This window comes from Poecilia reticulata, chromosome 10 (genome assembly GCF_904066995.2).
Source record: "Poecilia reticulata chromosome 10, P_reticulata-male-v2, whole genome shotgun sequence".
Lineage (NCBI taxonomy): Eukaryota > Metazoa > Chordata > Actinopteri > Cyprinodontiformes > Poeciliidae > Poecilia > Poecilia reticulata.
Genome location: NC_088839.1, coordinates 585,770 through 600,789, shown reverse-complemented (window position 1 = coordinate 600,789; position 15,020 = coordinate 585,770).

Here is a 15,020-nt window from a genome sequence, read left to right as displayed (position 1 = left end):
TGTGAATCCTCAGTATCCCAGACTTATTTCCAGAGTTTGGTACACACTGGATTATTATTTTTTATGTTTTTACTTTATCTTGCACACGTCACAAATTGCCTTTTTTATGCCTCTAAATTGCATATGTCTAAAACTGGATCAGCCTCTGTTCGCCTGATGCTTCTTCAGTTCAGAACTGCTGCCTGACACTTTGACGCCGTGGCACCGTCGTACCAACCACACCTGTTTCACCACGGTGCCATCTGTTCCGAAGCGCCGTTGCAAATTGTAACGTAGACTTTGCCTGTGCACGGTGTCAAACGGCGTCTCCCAGCAAGCACTTCCTTTCATCGTGTTCATGTCGGTCCCCCGCCGCTAATGCATTCAGCTCCCCCTGCAGTTGACTTCATGCAGCGTCTGTCTACGTGGTAATTCCAGCTCTTGGCTTTGGGGGTGTCTATTGTGGCTGACAAATCACAAATAAAACGGACGGTTACTTTTGGCATCAATTTTCACCCTGACATTATCATCCCTGCACTCCATTCTTTCATTTTCCCGTCTTCCCCGTCTCTCTCCTTTGGTTTCATTTGCTCCACGCCCTGCGTCATCCCACTAACACCTCTCCTTTTTCCTTCTTTCCCCTCCCTCTACCTTGACCAGTCACAATACAGGGATTTCAGACCACTATTGAGTAAAAAAGGGATTTTGCCACCCATTGTTCCCGTACACTACCGTATCAGCTATAGTTCAGAAGTTTAGGTGACACTCTTACTCTCATGGGTGCCAGGTCTTTACAATACGATGCTTGGCAATGTGTTGACTAAGCATGAAGGCGGGAAAAAATAGCGTTAAATTCCTGTCAGTAACTGGGAAGTTAAAGAAAAAGGGCTTGATTTCCTCTCCAAAGGCATGTCAGTGGAGTAGAAAGTACTCGTGTGTGTGGGAGAGAACACGTTTGAGGAGATGTCTGATTGAAGGTGAGTTTTGAAATATGAGAATTAGGGCAGAACAGAACGAAAAAAAAAAAAAAGCCAAGGAGAAGCAGATAAAAAGAAAGCAGGGAAGACAGAAGAAAGGAGTAGGCTGTTCTGGGTGAGGAGTAGACTGGAGGCGAGAGCTGTGATCCTCTCTCCTCTTCCCACTCTTCATGACACACTTCATGAGTTGCCAAATTAGACGTAGAACTTATGAAAAAGCACTTGAACAGGCAATTATTTCCCCCTCTCGTGAAAATCCCCGCGTTAGTGTCGGCTTATTAGGAGATGAATGCGCATGGCATTTAGCTTGTTGCCGGATACACAAACGAACGCTGGGAAAGCAAATATTCAAAGGAGGGGGGTTATTAATCTCGGGTGCACACATGCACAACACGCGCTGACTGCCAGCTGCAAAGATTAAAGGCAGTTAGGCTCCTGGAAGCTGCTAAGCACCTGCAAAGATGCAACACCTTTCATGCTTTACTCGTGTGTTTTGCTGGTGGAGTTCGGATCAACCTTAGAGGTCATAGGGTATATTTTACAGATTAGAAGACAGAAGAGGTCACTTGGTTCATGCTTGGGATGGTCATTTCAATAAAAACAACTGTAAATATTCACAAGTAATATATAATTAATAATTGCACATTCTTAGCATGAGGCATTGACCTCTTTTAATTAAGAAAGTCCCAGACCTTTGTAACCTTTGTGATTTTGCTTCTTTTCCACCATTCCCTCAAAAATCTAGACTTTGACTTTGAATCTCCACACTGATTTTAGTGTCTGTGTTTGTATTGTAAATGCACCAATTTGAGCTTCCCATAAGAGTGGGAATGCACGTGCATCCTCACTCCTTCATTTGTACCAGAATTCCTCCCGTAGTGAGATAGCAGAGGCGTCGTTCAAAGGCGTGAGCTTCTCTGTCTGGTAAAACAAAACAAAAAAATCTGTTTCGTTGATTTGTGATTCTCTCATTTATCATTTTAAAAACGTATTTCCCTTTGAGGGAACTATGGGTCTCTAAACCTAGAAAAACAATCTAGGAAAATCGGTCTGCTTGCCATACAAAACACTGAAGATGTTTTAACGAGCAGCTAACGGTTCTGACACAGACATAGCCGACACCCACGTCGTCCATTGAAATTATTCACAGTAGTTTGTTTCTGGGCAGAAATAATAGCTTGGAAGTGATCAATTAAATTTTTATTGTGTCTTTTCATTGTTTTTGGCATGAAAACTTAGTATTTTGAACGGAACAGGCCTGTGAGCTTGAAGCAGCTAAAGCTAGCATGAGATCAGACTGTTAAAACTTCCCAGTGACTGTTTTATTCACCGAATTCCAGTAAAGTGAATTTCTTATGTGTATTTGTCTTCCCTATTATGTTACTAAGTTGTGTTAAATAGCCGTAAACATGTTCTAAAGTGTCCTGTTTTCCTAGAGCTAACGGCAGATAAACATGCCTAAAGGCTTAAGTATTTAAAACATATCTATTTCCTGCTGATCAACCGCAGCGAACCGCTGACACTAATAAGCAGTTAATATTGTTATTGGTTTGGACCTAAATTAAATTGCTTAAACAGCAAAGCAGTACATTATTTCAGATGATTTAAGATGCTATTTTGTCAGTTAGCTCTCAGTCTGCCATTTTGCTTCCCAAATGATTAAATTATTATTGATCACTACAGAAATTAATAGAGTAAGAATCAATTCTCCACAAAGGTTGTAAAGGCTGTAGCCATTTCATTCAAAACTTACAAAGCATTACTTTCTCAAAATATTTTTTGTTTTTACATTGTGAAATTGTGCTGTTGCTGGCTACATGTTTGTTAAAAAACATAATTTCAAACTGCTGGTGGCATGGAAAAGTTGAATGGTCTTGGGCTGACATATTTCAGAGATAGTGGTCACTTATGAGCTATATAGACGTGTGATGTCATCAAATACCTCCTCAGATCATGTTCAGAACTAAAGATCTTGTTAAAACTTGTTTTGTATGGAAACTGTTGCTTTAAATCAGGACTAAAAACATAGTTTACAACAGTTTTTATATAAGGGTCAAAAAGTGCTTTTTTTTGTTTATCGAGTTCTTTGTTTATGCATTTAATATGTCTTTTATTGATGCACGGATTAGAATATAATAATTTTTTTGTTCTCTTTCTACAAACCACAAATTAAATTGAGAATGAATAGTTCTATTCAAGTAATTTCCCTTTCTTATTTGCTAGGACTGTATATCGCAGCTTTTTGTTCTTTCAGAAAGAACTATAGTCAAGCTTATCAACAACTGCACCTTCTGGCTCAGAAAAAAAAATCCCATCTCACTTAGGAAGCTGCCAGCTCTTCATATTACCTGCCTTGGCCATTTTTGTCCACCTACAGTTGTGATGTGGCGGGTGAGCAGGACATTTGGAAGCAATGATAACCTTCAACAACAGCTGAAGTGTGATAAATGCTGTTTAAGATAGGAGGCACAACAAGCCAAAAAATAAAAAATAACCTGCTTAGTTGCACGCCGTTTTAACCAACAGCACTCCGGGGGAATCATTTCAGATGCAATTAGTAAAAATGCAGGGGGCTGCAGTTTGAGATTATGCTGGTGAAACACACTAAGGAGGTAGTGTACCATGGGGGAAAGAAATTATGAAAGAATACATGAATATATTAAGATTCCAGAAATATATAATAATAAACTGTGTTGTAAAAGTATTATTATGTTTATTGAAGATACCTTTTCCACATTTTCAATACATTTATTAGGATTTGGGGCAGACCAATACAAAGTAGCACATAAATGTAAAGTGGAAAGACGGTATGTGATTTTCAATATTATTTACAAAATAAATCTGAAAATTTGGTTTGCTTTAATATCTTTAAATAAAACTTAGTTCATCCTTAGCTCCATCTTCTAACTTAATGCGTTTTACCTGAGCGGAGTTTAGTATCAGGATAAATTAACTGTTCTGTTTCTGGCCTGAGAGGTTCACCGAACATTGTGGTGGTTGATAAACAACAGAGGAAAGCCGTTGTGGTGGATATAGCAATACCAAGTGATTATAACATCAGGAAAAAGGAGCACGAGACACTGGAGAAATACCAGGGCCTCAGAGAGGAACTGAAAAAGGCCTGGAAGGTGAAGACCACAGTGGAGCCTGTGGTCATCGGAGCCCTCGGGGCAGTCACCCCCAAACTGGAGCAGTGGCTAAAACAGATCCCAGGAACAACATTAGACGTCTCAGTCCAGAGATGTGCAGATCTAGGCACAGCCAAGATACTGGAGGACCCTCAAGCTGCCAGGCCTCTGGTAGAGGACCCGAGCTCAGAGGATGAGAGAGAGAGAGAGAGAGAGAGAGAGAGAGACCCGCAGAGGGTGAGAAGGGAATTTTTTTAATATACATTTCTTGAGCTCCATCATCTGAACATGGAAAGTGTATGGCACAACTCCAAACACCCCAAGACGAGCAGTCAGGAACACCATGGTGACTCTAGAGGAGCTGGAGTGTCTGTGAAATTTGGTTCATTGTTAACATTCTGAAGAAGGAAGTCGCTCTCAGTGTCTTCTTCAGAGGTTTTCCTGTATTTTCTCTCAGTAGTTCTTGGTTGCAGCGCTACCAAAGGCGAAGAGGCTAAGGGTTGAAAAATGGTCTATATTTAATATTGCACAAAGTATTGACTGAAGCCTGGATAACTTTTCCTTAAAAATATATTTAAAAAAAACATGTATTTTTCCCCTTCTATTCACAATTATACACCATCATGTTTATGCCTGTAACGAATTTCTAAGAAACAAATCCAGTCAGGCATCAAGACTCTTCAGCTATATGATATAAAAACAAAGAGGGATTACTTTATAAAGAAGTTGTGGGTAAAGTTGAGCAGTTTGTGAGCTTTATTTCTCTGGGAGGACACTTTTCTTCTGCTGCTGACCTCCTCCGCTTCCTGTCAGCACATCAGTGAGACGAAACACACACTCTGGAAGCAAACCCCTCATGCACATCAATCTGCAAACTCTGCCGGTGCCTCTCAGTCATTCTTCATGAACTGGGTTCAGTTCTGCAGTGCTGAGCTGCTGAATAGCATGTCCTGCCCGAACACACACACACAATGGAAGTGCAGACTGCATTCTCCACACACACACACGCACACACGCACGCACACGTCTTGCGTGAGTTGCCTCAGCTGTTAGAAAGTGATCACAGAGCTGCAGCGGATAACATGACATCTAAAGCCTTTAAGCCCATTTATGTTCACTGGGTGCCTGACAGTGGGTGAGGGGGTGTGTTCCTTCAATTAGAAGGTGTGTGCGTGTGTGTGTGTGATTTTTATTTTACTTCCTGCAAGCACATGTGAGGGAGAAAGCGGCGTGCCGTCCTTGTCTGAGTCAGCGTGAGCATGCTGTGGTGCCAACTTTGAAGCTCAGAGTTGTTTAGCATCTTTGAGGTGTGTGTGTGTGTGCGTGCGTGCGTGCGTGTGTGTGTGCGCGCGATGCTTGCCTTCAGAGTCAGTTTAATATTAAGCGTTGTGAGCCAGCAGTGAGCATTAGCAGAACAGAACAATTCGATGCAGCGGCGGCGACAGATTGTGACCACACACACGCATTAAACACTCGCTGACACGCACGCCTGGATGCATATATTTCCGCATGGACGAATGTGTGTGCGTGTGTGTGTGTGTGCGTGTGTGTGTGTGTATGTGTGTGCTGTAGAGATCAAATCGGAACATTTGTCAGTGAGAATGCGCAGGCAGGGTGGGAAAAGCAGCAGCACCAATGAAAAAGAGCGTTTTGGATGCGACCGTTTTTACCTAAAGAGGAAAGGTTTGATGAACTGCAAACTGAATGCGTTACTCAAGACGTCAAAAAGGATTTCCCCCCGCTTATCTGCGTAACTTTAGGAGGGTAAAGGAGGCGGTGGTGCTAAGAGGGTTGGAAACAGATGCTTTAGTTGCAGTAGGGGAGCGCTGTTACATTTAAGGGGGGGAAACATTCTGGCCTAGATCATGAACCGGGTCATAGAACAAAAGAGCTTCTGCCCCTGTTTCTGAACAGCACCCAATGACTCTAGTTCTTTAAATAAGTCATTAAGTCTTTTCACAGGTCAGTGTTTATTCCAGTGGGCCTAGAAAGACAGAAGAGCCTCCTCGTTAATAGCACAGCATTTAGTTACGATTGCGTTGCTTCCTGCCAGTTCGTCAGGAAGTGGCGGTCAGTCATTAACCCACAGTGGTGACGATGACTCTATCTGTGGAAGGGCTGAACCTGCAGCTGGATGGTCACAGCGTCACCGCAGGGCCCGTGTTTGGCTTCTGTCACTGTCAGATGGCAATGCTGGAGTCATGAGAGCAGGTCAGAGGAAAATGACAGTTTATGATTTGGATTTTATTTCATCCTTAAATTAAAACCTTGTTCTAAAACTGCAGTCTGCATTTAATTAGATTTTTGATTTAATCAGCCATTCAGACACGAATAACCGAAAGTATCAAACACTTGTTTGGCTTTTCACCAACTCATGTCTTTTGAATTCCTGCTTTTGATTGTCGGGAGTTGCATTTCATCTGGATTGAGCTGGTATGAAATTGAATGACTATATGTCAAATGGATTTACAGTATGCATAATGTATACCTCGATATCCTAATCATTGATCGGTGGTGGATTGGTGTGGTGTCTGAAGTTGTGAGTTCTGTTAGTGTAGAGAGAACTGAGCTGAAAACCGGCGCTCTCTATTTACGGGTTAAGCTACATTCCTACCCTTAGCTATAATCTGGGGCTTTGGATAGTGACCAAAAGTATGAGATCCTACAGGTCACAAACAACCCAAATCAATTTCCTCCACAGGGTGCCCAGACTCTCACTTAGGCCCAGAACATTCCGCTTGCCTCCAACTTTTCACACTCTGTCCGGATTTGTACATGACACACAGGCTCTGACTGGACGTACCCTCTACAGACCACAAGACTCACATAGCAAGTATTCATGTCAGAGTATGTAAAATATTGTTTTCTTTTGCTCAAAGTGTTTTACTTTGCAACCGTGCTGCACTTCCTGTCTCTCTTATGACATTCCCCAAACAAAACAGACCTCAGCTCTATCTTGGTTGGTGACACAGTCACAGGGAATTACTAGCAGTCCTCGAGGCCCCATTGGCTTTAACGTGTTCTAATGGCCATCAGAAAAACTGATCCGGTGTGTTTTTGGCCGTAGAGATAAGGTGAGAAGCTCAGTCTACAGGAAGGGCTCAGTTGTACCAGATGAGGTGGCTCAGTCATTTGGTTAGGATGCCTTCTGGATGCTTCCCTGGGGAGGTATTCCAGGAACATCCCACTGAGAGGAGACCTAGATGAAGATCCAGGAAACACTGGAGGGACTGTCTCTCATCGGTCCTGGGAATGCTTTGGTTTTCCCTAAGTGATGTTGGTTCATCAGCTGGAGAAAGGGAAGTCTGGGTCTCTCTCATTAGGCAGCTGCCCCTGATGACTGGTAGATAATATCTGAATCTACTGGCCATGAATTTTTGAGAGACTCTTTTTCCAAAATCACTTAGTAACAGCATTGGAAAAAACGCCTCCAGTATGAAGATTTAGCCTCCATTGTGGCTCAGCTGTCTGATCACAACCTCTGTGCCAAAAGAGATGAGGCTAAATAGAAGTTTAGAGTGCAGCCAGAAGTCAACACAGAGCAGCATCTCCCCACAGACGCCGCTGCAGGAGCTGTCAGCAGCAGGCCACCAACCTTCTCGCTACAGGGAGTCCATGAAATGCTGCCAATGTGTGTTTTCTAAATATAATAGCCCCATCCCATCTGGAGCTCCTCTTTTATTGCTGTAGAAGCATCAAAGCACTCACTCAGAGCAGGTTTAGGTGTGGTGTCTTTCAGGGTCAGCCCCAACACTTCCTGAATAGAGGCTTTTAGCAATCTACTGATTCTTCTTAAGGGATTTGTGCGCTCAGTGTTTGTTTATGCTCTTAACCCGAAAATGAATGTTCCTAAAAGAAAATGTAGGAGTGAATGTTAATTAAACAAAATGTTTACAATCTTTTACTTGGCTGTTTTTAATGGCAGCAGCAGAAAAAAAACTGAACAAATCTTCATATTTTATGATGTTAAAACATATCCTAAACAGAGTTTCTGTCTGACAAATGTTCACCTTAAACTGACAGGATCTCTGCTCAATCTGTCATCGATGCATTCCTCATCCACGCTTCCTGTTCACGGTTCTGTCAAAATAATATTCATTCCTCAGCTTTATGTTCAGCATCTCCTACATCATTAAAGAGATACATTTTATGTGAAGCCAGGATTAATAGAGCAAACAGTACTTCAGAGAAAGGAGGTTCTTTATTCTCAAAAAGAAATATTTTCTCTGAGTTGCAAAAAAATAAAAAAAGTTCAACATATGGAGCAAAAAGTCACATTATTAAGTTAGTATAATACTAACTTAAAGTGCCGAACCAGCAAAGGCTTCAACAGAATGGTGCATTAGCAGCACTATTATTACCCAACTGTGTTGCTACTGTACAGTTTCCTGAAAAAAGCGAAACAGCATAAAATACATAAAAATGTCTGCAGCACATTTAAAAGAGGACAAACAGACGTCAGCATCATTACTTCAGCTTTGTACATGAAAAATAAAACATTTCAGAGATGAATTACCAAAAATCTTTAGTGATTTCATGTGATCATAAACATTGCCTTCTGCAACCGATTCTTTATGCTTCTCTGCTCTTCTAGACTTTTGTTGGATGTTTTGCCCATATTTTAGAGTTGATTCCTGGTTTTCAGTTTTCTGCTGTGTTGATATACTTTAGAGATAAATTCATGTTAGGAATGAAGAGATTTGGATAAAATCTACCTATTTTATTATCCAAATAAATTGACTTACAGATGCAGTATTGGTATAGAACATGAGTAGACAGAAAATTCAGCTGAAGAGCAAATGAAAGCTAACCTTTAACATCGTCACTTTGTGCTAGTGCAAGAAAATCTCACTTCATGGTAGGAGATAAAAAAGTACTGCAAGACATTTTTATAATGTTCACATTTTTTTCATTTTGCATTTCTTTAGCTAGCTTTAATACAATAGACTTTGGGTATTAGCTCTTTAGCTAATACCCAAACACTAAAATTCTCATCGTTTTAATTTTTTTTTAAATGACAGAAAATTCTTAATGCGTCAAATAAGATGAAATGAGTTCTGTGGGTGAAGCTGCTCTGCAAATAAGCAACAGGCAGGAAACATTTTGTCCAGCCTCACTTCAGTGAGTGAGGAACAGACTTCCAGATATGTGAGTGACGAGAGCGGAGGAACTCTGAGAACAGCCAGCAACTGCTGCACACTTCACCTGCTTCTGCTGTTATCTGTAGAAAATACACATGAAATGAGATTGCTTCTAGGAAAACAAGTGGAATGTGAATGATATTTTAGGGACATACAGCTTTTTTTTAACATATTTAAATTATTATTCAGTCCTTCATGGCATCCAGGGCTAGTTGATAAAACAACTTGGTCTAGCAACTTCTTTGTTCCAAACCGGCAGCAAATTAACTCCGGTTCTAAACAAAGTTCTCTTTTTCTCCATATTCCACATTTTGCAGAAGGTTAAAGATAAATTTCTCTATTTCTCTGAATTTTTTGTGAAAATTAAAAAAGACAAATCCCCAAAACACATTTCAGACAAAAAAAGAGTTCATTTTTCTGTCTGATGAAAAGTTCTCCGCTGCCTGTAGATCTTTAACACTTAAATAATCTTCCCATAAAACCTCAAAAAGATTGTGAAATGAGGAGCAAAGAACAAAATGTTCTGCCTTAAAATGAGTGAGATGATTTCTAAAAGTAAAGCATTGAGCAAACAAATAAACAAAGCAACCAGACCTTTAAGAGGCCAGGAGACACATCGTCCATCAGGTGATCGCCTCTTGTAAGTTCATTTGCAAACAGCTTATTGTTAATTAATGCAAAAGGCAAACCAACCAATCACTTGGCAGCAACTCAATACATTTGCTCTTTGAGACACACTGAAGATGAAAGACATTTCTTTTTAGTATCTTTTGAAATTGCACAAGTAGAAGAACAATGTTGACGTCACACAGCAACACCTTGTTTATGGAGGTAATAATAGATAGTACCGTCTATGGATCAATTTTCAAGTTGTTCAGCAATAAAAGCCATCAGCATCATCACAAGATCGTAACAAGATGAAGGAAGCTAATAAAAAGAAAGCACAGCTAAAAGCAGCTTATGTAGAGAAGGTAAGGTCATATTATTTATACTGCACATTTTCAGCAACAAGGCAGTTCAAAGTGCTTTACATGAATTAGAGTGAAATACAAACAAAACAACAAACCAAAAGAAAGACGAGTGTAATGCTACATATTGGTTCCTCATGTTTAATAAGAATGAGTAGTCCATAATTTATGAACTAGTGGAGCTTTCTCTGGATTCTTGTTCTGATAAAACTAAATGTTGGTTCCAGTTGTTCTTGGTTGAGTTCTAGATTTGTACAATCTAAAACTAAATGTTGGTTCTCCATGTCTGATTCTTGTTCTGGGTTGAGAGGTCTGTTTGGATGTGGAGACCAGTGTGGTTCCATGGTGATGAGATGCGATTCACTGACACAGAGCTATTTTATAATTTCATAACTGTAATTTTGTCGTTGTTTACATTCAGATTCACATCGTCTGGCTTCTTCCAGCGCAGAATTAAAGTGAATGTCTCTCATCAGTGACGTAAGAGTCTGACTGTTCAGAGCTTTGAAAACGGAACCTTTCAGAATTAGAGTCACATCCAGAAGAATCATGGATCTGATTTATTTGGGGGATGAAAAGATTGAAATGAAGCCATTCAAAAAGTCGGATATGGGTTGTAAATGGGCAAATTAATTTAAAAAAAAATTGTTTTTGTTTTTAGCGTTGGTCAGAAGCTATTAGCTTCCTGTACCCAAGTCGGGTTTGGCCTGCACTGAGGAAGAAATGGGTTTGGTAAGGCGGTTCTGTTCAGAGTGTGTTAAGACCTGGGGCGATTGCTGCTCCTGATTTACTGACATTGTTCCTCTGAACCCGGCTCTGGACGGTACCGAGCAACCTGCTGTAACCGTTGCAATGAAGTCCAACTGTACTGTTTCATTCTCCTTTTAACTATCTCATTGCCTGTTACCTTCAAATCTACAAAAAACAAATAAAAAATGTAAATGAAAGTGGTGGTGTGTGTGGATGCAGCCGTGGAAATGTTGGTATTTCCCACAAAGTGGCAGAACAAAATGTGACGCAGAGTGTGTCTTTCACACACACTCCCACTTCCTCTCATTCTCCTTTTCACACTCACTCACACACACCATGCTCTCAATTATGCAGCACTTGATCATCAAGGCTTCACATTTAACACTCTCTCATCACATTAACACTTGTTCTCCATGACACGTACACACTGCCACTACTTAATCATCACACACACACGCACACACGCTGGCTTTTATCATTTGGAGTGGTGCACAGCCAGTTGGATTTGTGATATTAGTTCCATTCAAGCAGCCACTAATTACTGGGGCCAGCAAAACAAAGGAGCAAATAATAACAATAAGAGGAAATGTGAATGTGAACTCTGCTGAGACTCTGCTGCAGTCTGCCCTAGGATGGCAGCTGGTGAACAGGGGCTCATTACACACACACACGCACGCACGCCTACAAAACACTAGTACACAAACACAGACAAGCTTCATACATAAAGATGCACACAAACACAAGAGGCTGCATATTGTGTGATGCTCACCTGTTCAAGAGGCGGTTCATGCACACAGTACAAGGGAAGCAACTTGTCATGCAGGTGACTGACTTCGACACGCTCAGTAGAACACTCACTATAAAGGCTCAAACATGGAGTCTGGGAAGGATCTGCCGTTTTTCAGTTTTAATCACCCAACAACATATTTATACTGAACTGTAGAGAAAAAGATTGGGAACACTGAAAAAAATGGACTTTAAGCTCAGAATTCTGACTTGATCTCAGAAAAAGCCGATAAAAAGAGATGTACCTGGAGGTCTACAGGCTTAAGAGACTGAACAAAACAGAAAACCAAGTGAATGTGAAGTATTTGGGAATGTTGCCAGGAGAAACATCTCCTTTTGCTGAATGGATCATGGTGACGCAGGAGCTGTAGAGGAAGTGTTCTGAATTTTCTGGGCGTAGAATATCTTTTTGTAGTACAATCAAGTACATAACCTTCAGTTGTAAAAAACATGCTTTATATGTCAAATATGACTTAAAAGTAGCTTGACTTTGTAATTAAACGCTTTACAATTGAATCTCTGTCTCTTTAAGAACTCCTCCTTTTTCCATCTCATTTGCATATGACTTATCCTGGCCATATGAGTAGAAAGCAGAGCAGAGAGATGCTGGAGTAGGAGATATGATCATCGCCCGTTATGATCAATAAAAGAGAAAGTTTTAACTTCTTCATACATCAAATCTGAACCAGGACATGTCAACCTGTGAGACTGCTGTACGACGGCACTCGCATGTTTTCTGCCTGTGTTACCAAACTGCAGACTGAAATGTTCCACTGTCTGCTGCCCACCGTAACTGCTAATCCTACCTCAGCGTTGACGCTGGGCCGCGTAGAGCGCTGACGCACACCAGCAGCTGAATGCACGTAGAACTGAACACCTACAGCCTCTCCACTCTCACGTTCCTGCTCCCACTCAGCCTGCGCATTACCCGGCCTGGGTAGCAGATACAACTCACACACACACACACACACACACACACACACACACACACACACACACGCACACCCCCCAACACACACACACACACGCACACACACACACACACACACACACACACGCACGCACGCACGCACACCACACTTGCACTGTCAAGATGCAGACAAATTGTTCTGCTCTATTACTTCAACTGTATGGAGGTGGCCCGTTATTATGAGAGCGTTATTGGAGAGATAGAGACACACACACGCTCGCGAACACACACGCACGTATTCCCAATCGCTCCAGGTTCTGTTAATTATGAATAATAAAGCAGAGGTTTAAATAATTGCCATGATGGTTCTTTGGTGCCTCTCCAGCGGTTAAGTGGGCCACACTTGATGGAGCGTTTCACCCCGATCCATCCAGAGCTCAAAAGCTAAAAAAAAAACAGGAAGGTACAGGATTTCAGTGGAATGACGTTCCATAGAAAAAGGAGTTTTGCAAAAATGCAACGGGAGTTCGTCCTTGTGATGTTTCATTTCTGCATGGGGAAATAAATCTGACTCCATAAAGTTTGATGGTGCATAACTTGGAATGTCACGTTACATCGTCCTCTGAAAGTCCAAACATCTCCATCACAGAGTCGTGGTGAAAACAGAGGAAACCCTCCATCTGTAAGCTGCTCTGGTGTTCCTTCTGAAGGACTCTGCTCTTTGGTTCCCTCTCACTGCAGCAGTAGAGAGAGCACCATGCTAAATGTTTAATCAGGGCAAACCTCCTTCAGAATGCTGAGAAACAAACTTCTAATCACACACAGCTGATGTGACACAGCTGTGTTTAGTTGTAGCCATTTTAAGTGGGATCAAACTGAGGCGCCCTAATTTATTCTTCAACAAAAATGTAAACTGCATCTTTTAAAAAAGTCTTCAGCTCTAATTGGTTGATTTTATTACTTGATTTTTTTCTTGCGTTGTTACAATTCATATTACATATCCATATGTCCAAGGATGTCAAAAAAATCATTCAGGCTTTTATAGAGGTTGTCGTTATGTTTTCCGATGAACATAAGTCGATAAAAAGAGATGTACCTGAAGCACTACAGGCTTAAAAGACTGAACAAAACAGAAAACCAAGTGAATATGAAGTATTTGGGAATGTTGCCAGGAGAAACATCTCCTCTTCCTGAAAGGATCATGGTGGCGCAGCAGCTGTAATAAAAGTTCCATCTGAATGGACCACCAGATTACAGGGACAGAGCCAGGAGAACAAATGAGACCCGGACAGGAATGTTCGGCCAGAAACCATTAGCATAAAAACCTCGTAGCAGCTGGCAAGCTTGGTGGCTGAGTCCTGATTATTCTGGCTTTTTTTAATTTATTTTTTTTACAGCTTTTTGGAACATTGCAGCTAGGAAGTAAACCACAAACTCTCAGAGAGTCTGGACCCTCAGCTCCTGAAAAACGATTGCTTCCCTTATGCATGGACTCTGTTGAGGTTTTAAATGACTGAGTCTGATTTTACCCAATTGTTAATGTCTGGCTGTGACATATTTAATGTGCTAGCTGCGCTATCATGAAGGAAGCTACGCTATGAAACTAACCAGAAACTGTGTGCTGTAAACAATCATCAACCGACTGCAAAGACTTTTGCCGAACCCTGTGGGAGGTAGAGCCATGACATGTTTGACATCAATAAAGTGTCTTAAACTTTCCTCTTTCACCAACATCAATTGTTCCATATTTGGAAATGAGGCATCACTCACTTCAGCCATTCAATCCATGTTGGCCACTGTAAAAAAAAAAAAAGTCATCAAAAAAATGGACAAATGTACTGTATAAAGGTGAAGAAACTTTATTGTTAGGACTTTTAACAGATGTTTTTCCTATAAGTTTTACTTCATGTAAATGTTTTAAAATCTATGGAAAATTTCAGTTTTTAAACAACAGAAATGTTTGTGAAAATATGTGGAGATATGTTGTAAAAGCTTGGAAAATGTTCAGTTTTGGATTTACAAAAATGCAAATATATTTAACATGATTAAGTGTGAAATCACAGTAAAATCCATTCTAGAGTTGACGGAAATGTTTTTTTATGGAAATCTTTTCTACAGCAATGCCATTGTCACATTACAGGCAGACTAATGAAACTACACAAACTCCATGTCATCGTTCACATTCTTCCTTCTGTTCACTGATTGGCCAGGATAAAATTAATTCTGAGAAATCCAAATCAATGGGAGAAATCCCAAATGGAGCAGTGACAGGAGACAAGAATCGAGGAATTCATACGAAGGAAATGAGCAGACTATCTCTAGACCAGCATATTAAATAAATATGAAGACATCTCCCCAACGGCTAAAGCATTGGACATGAA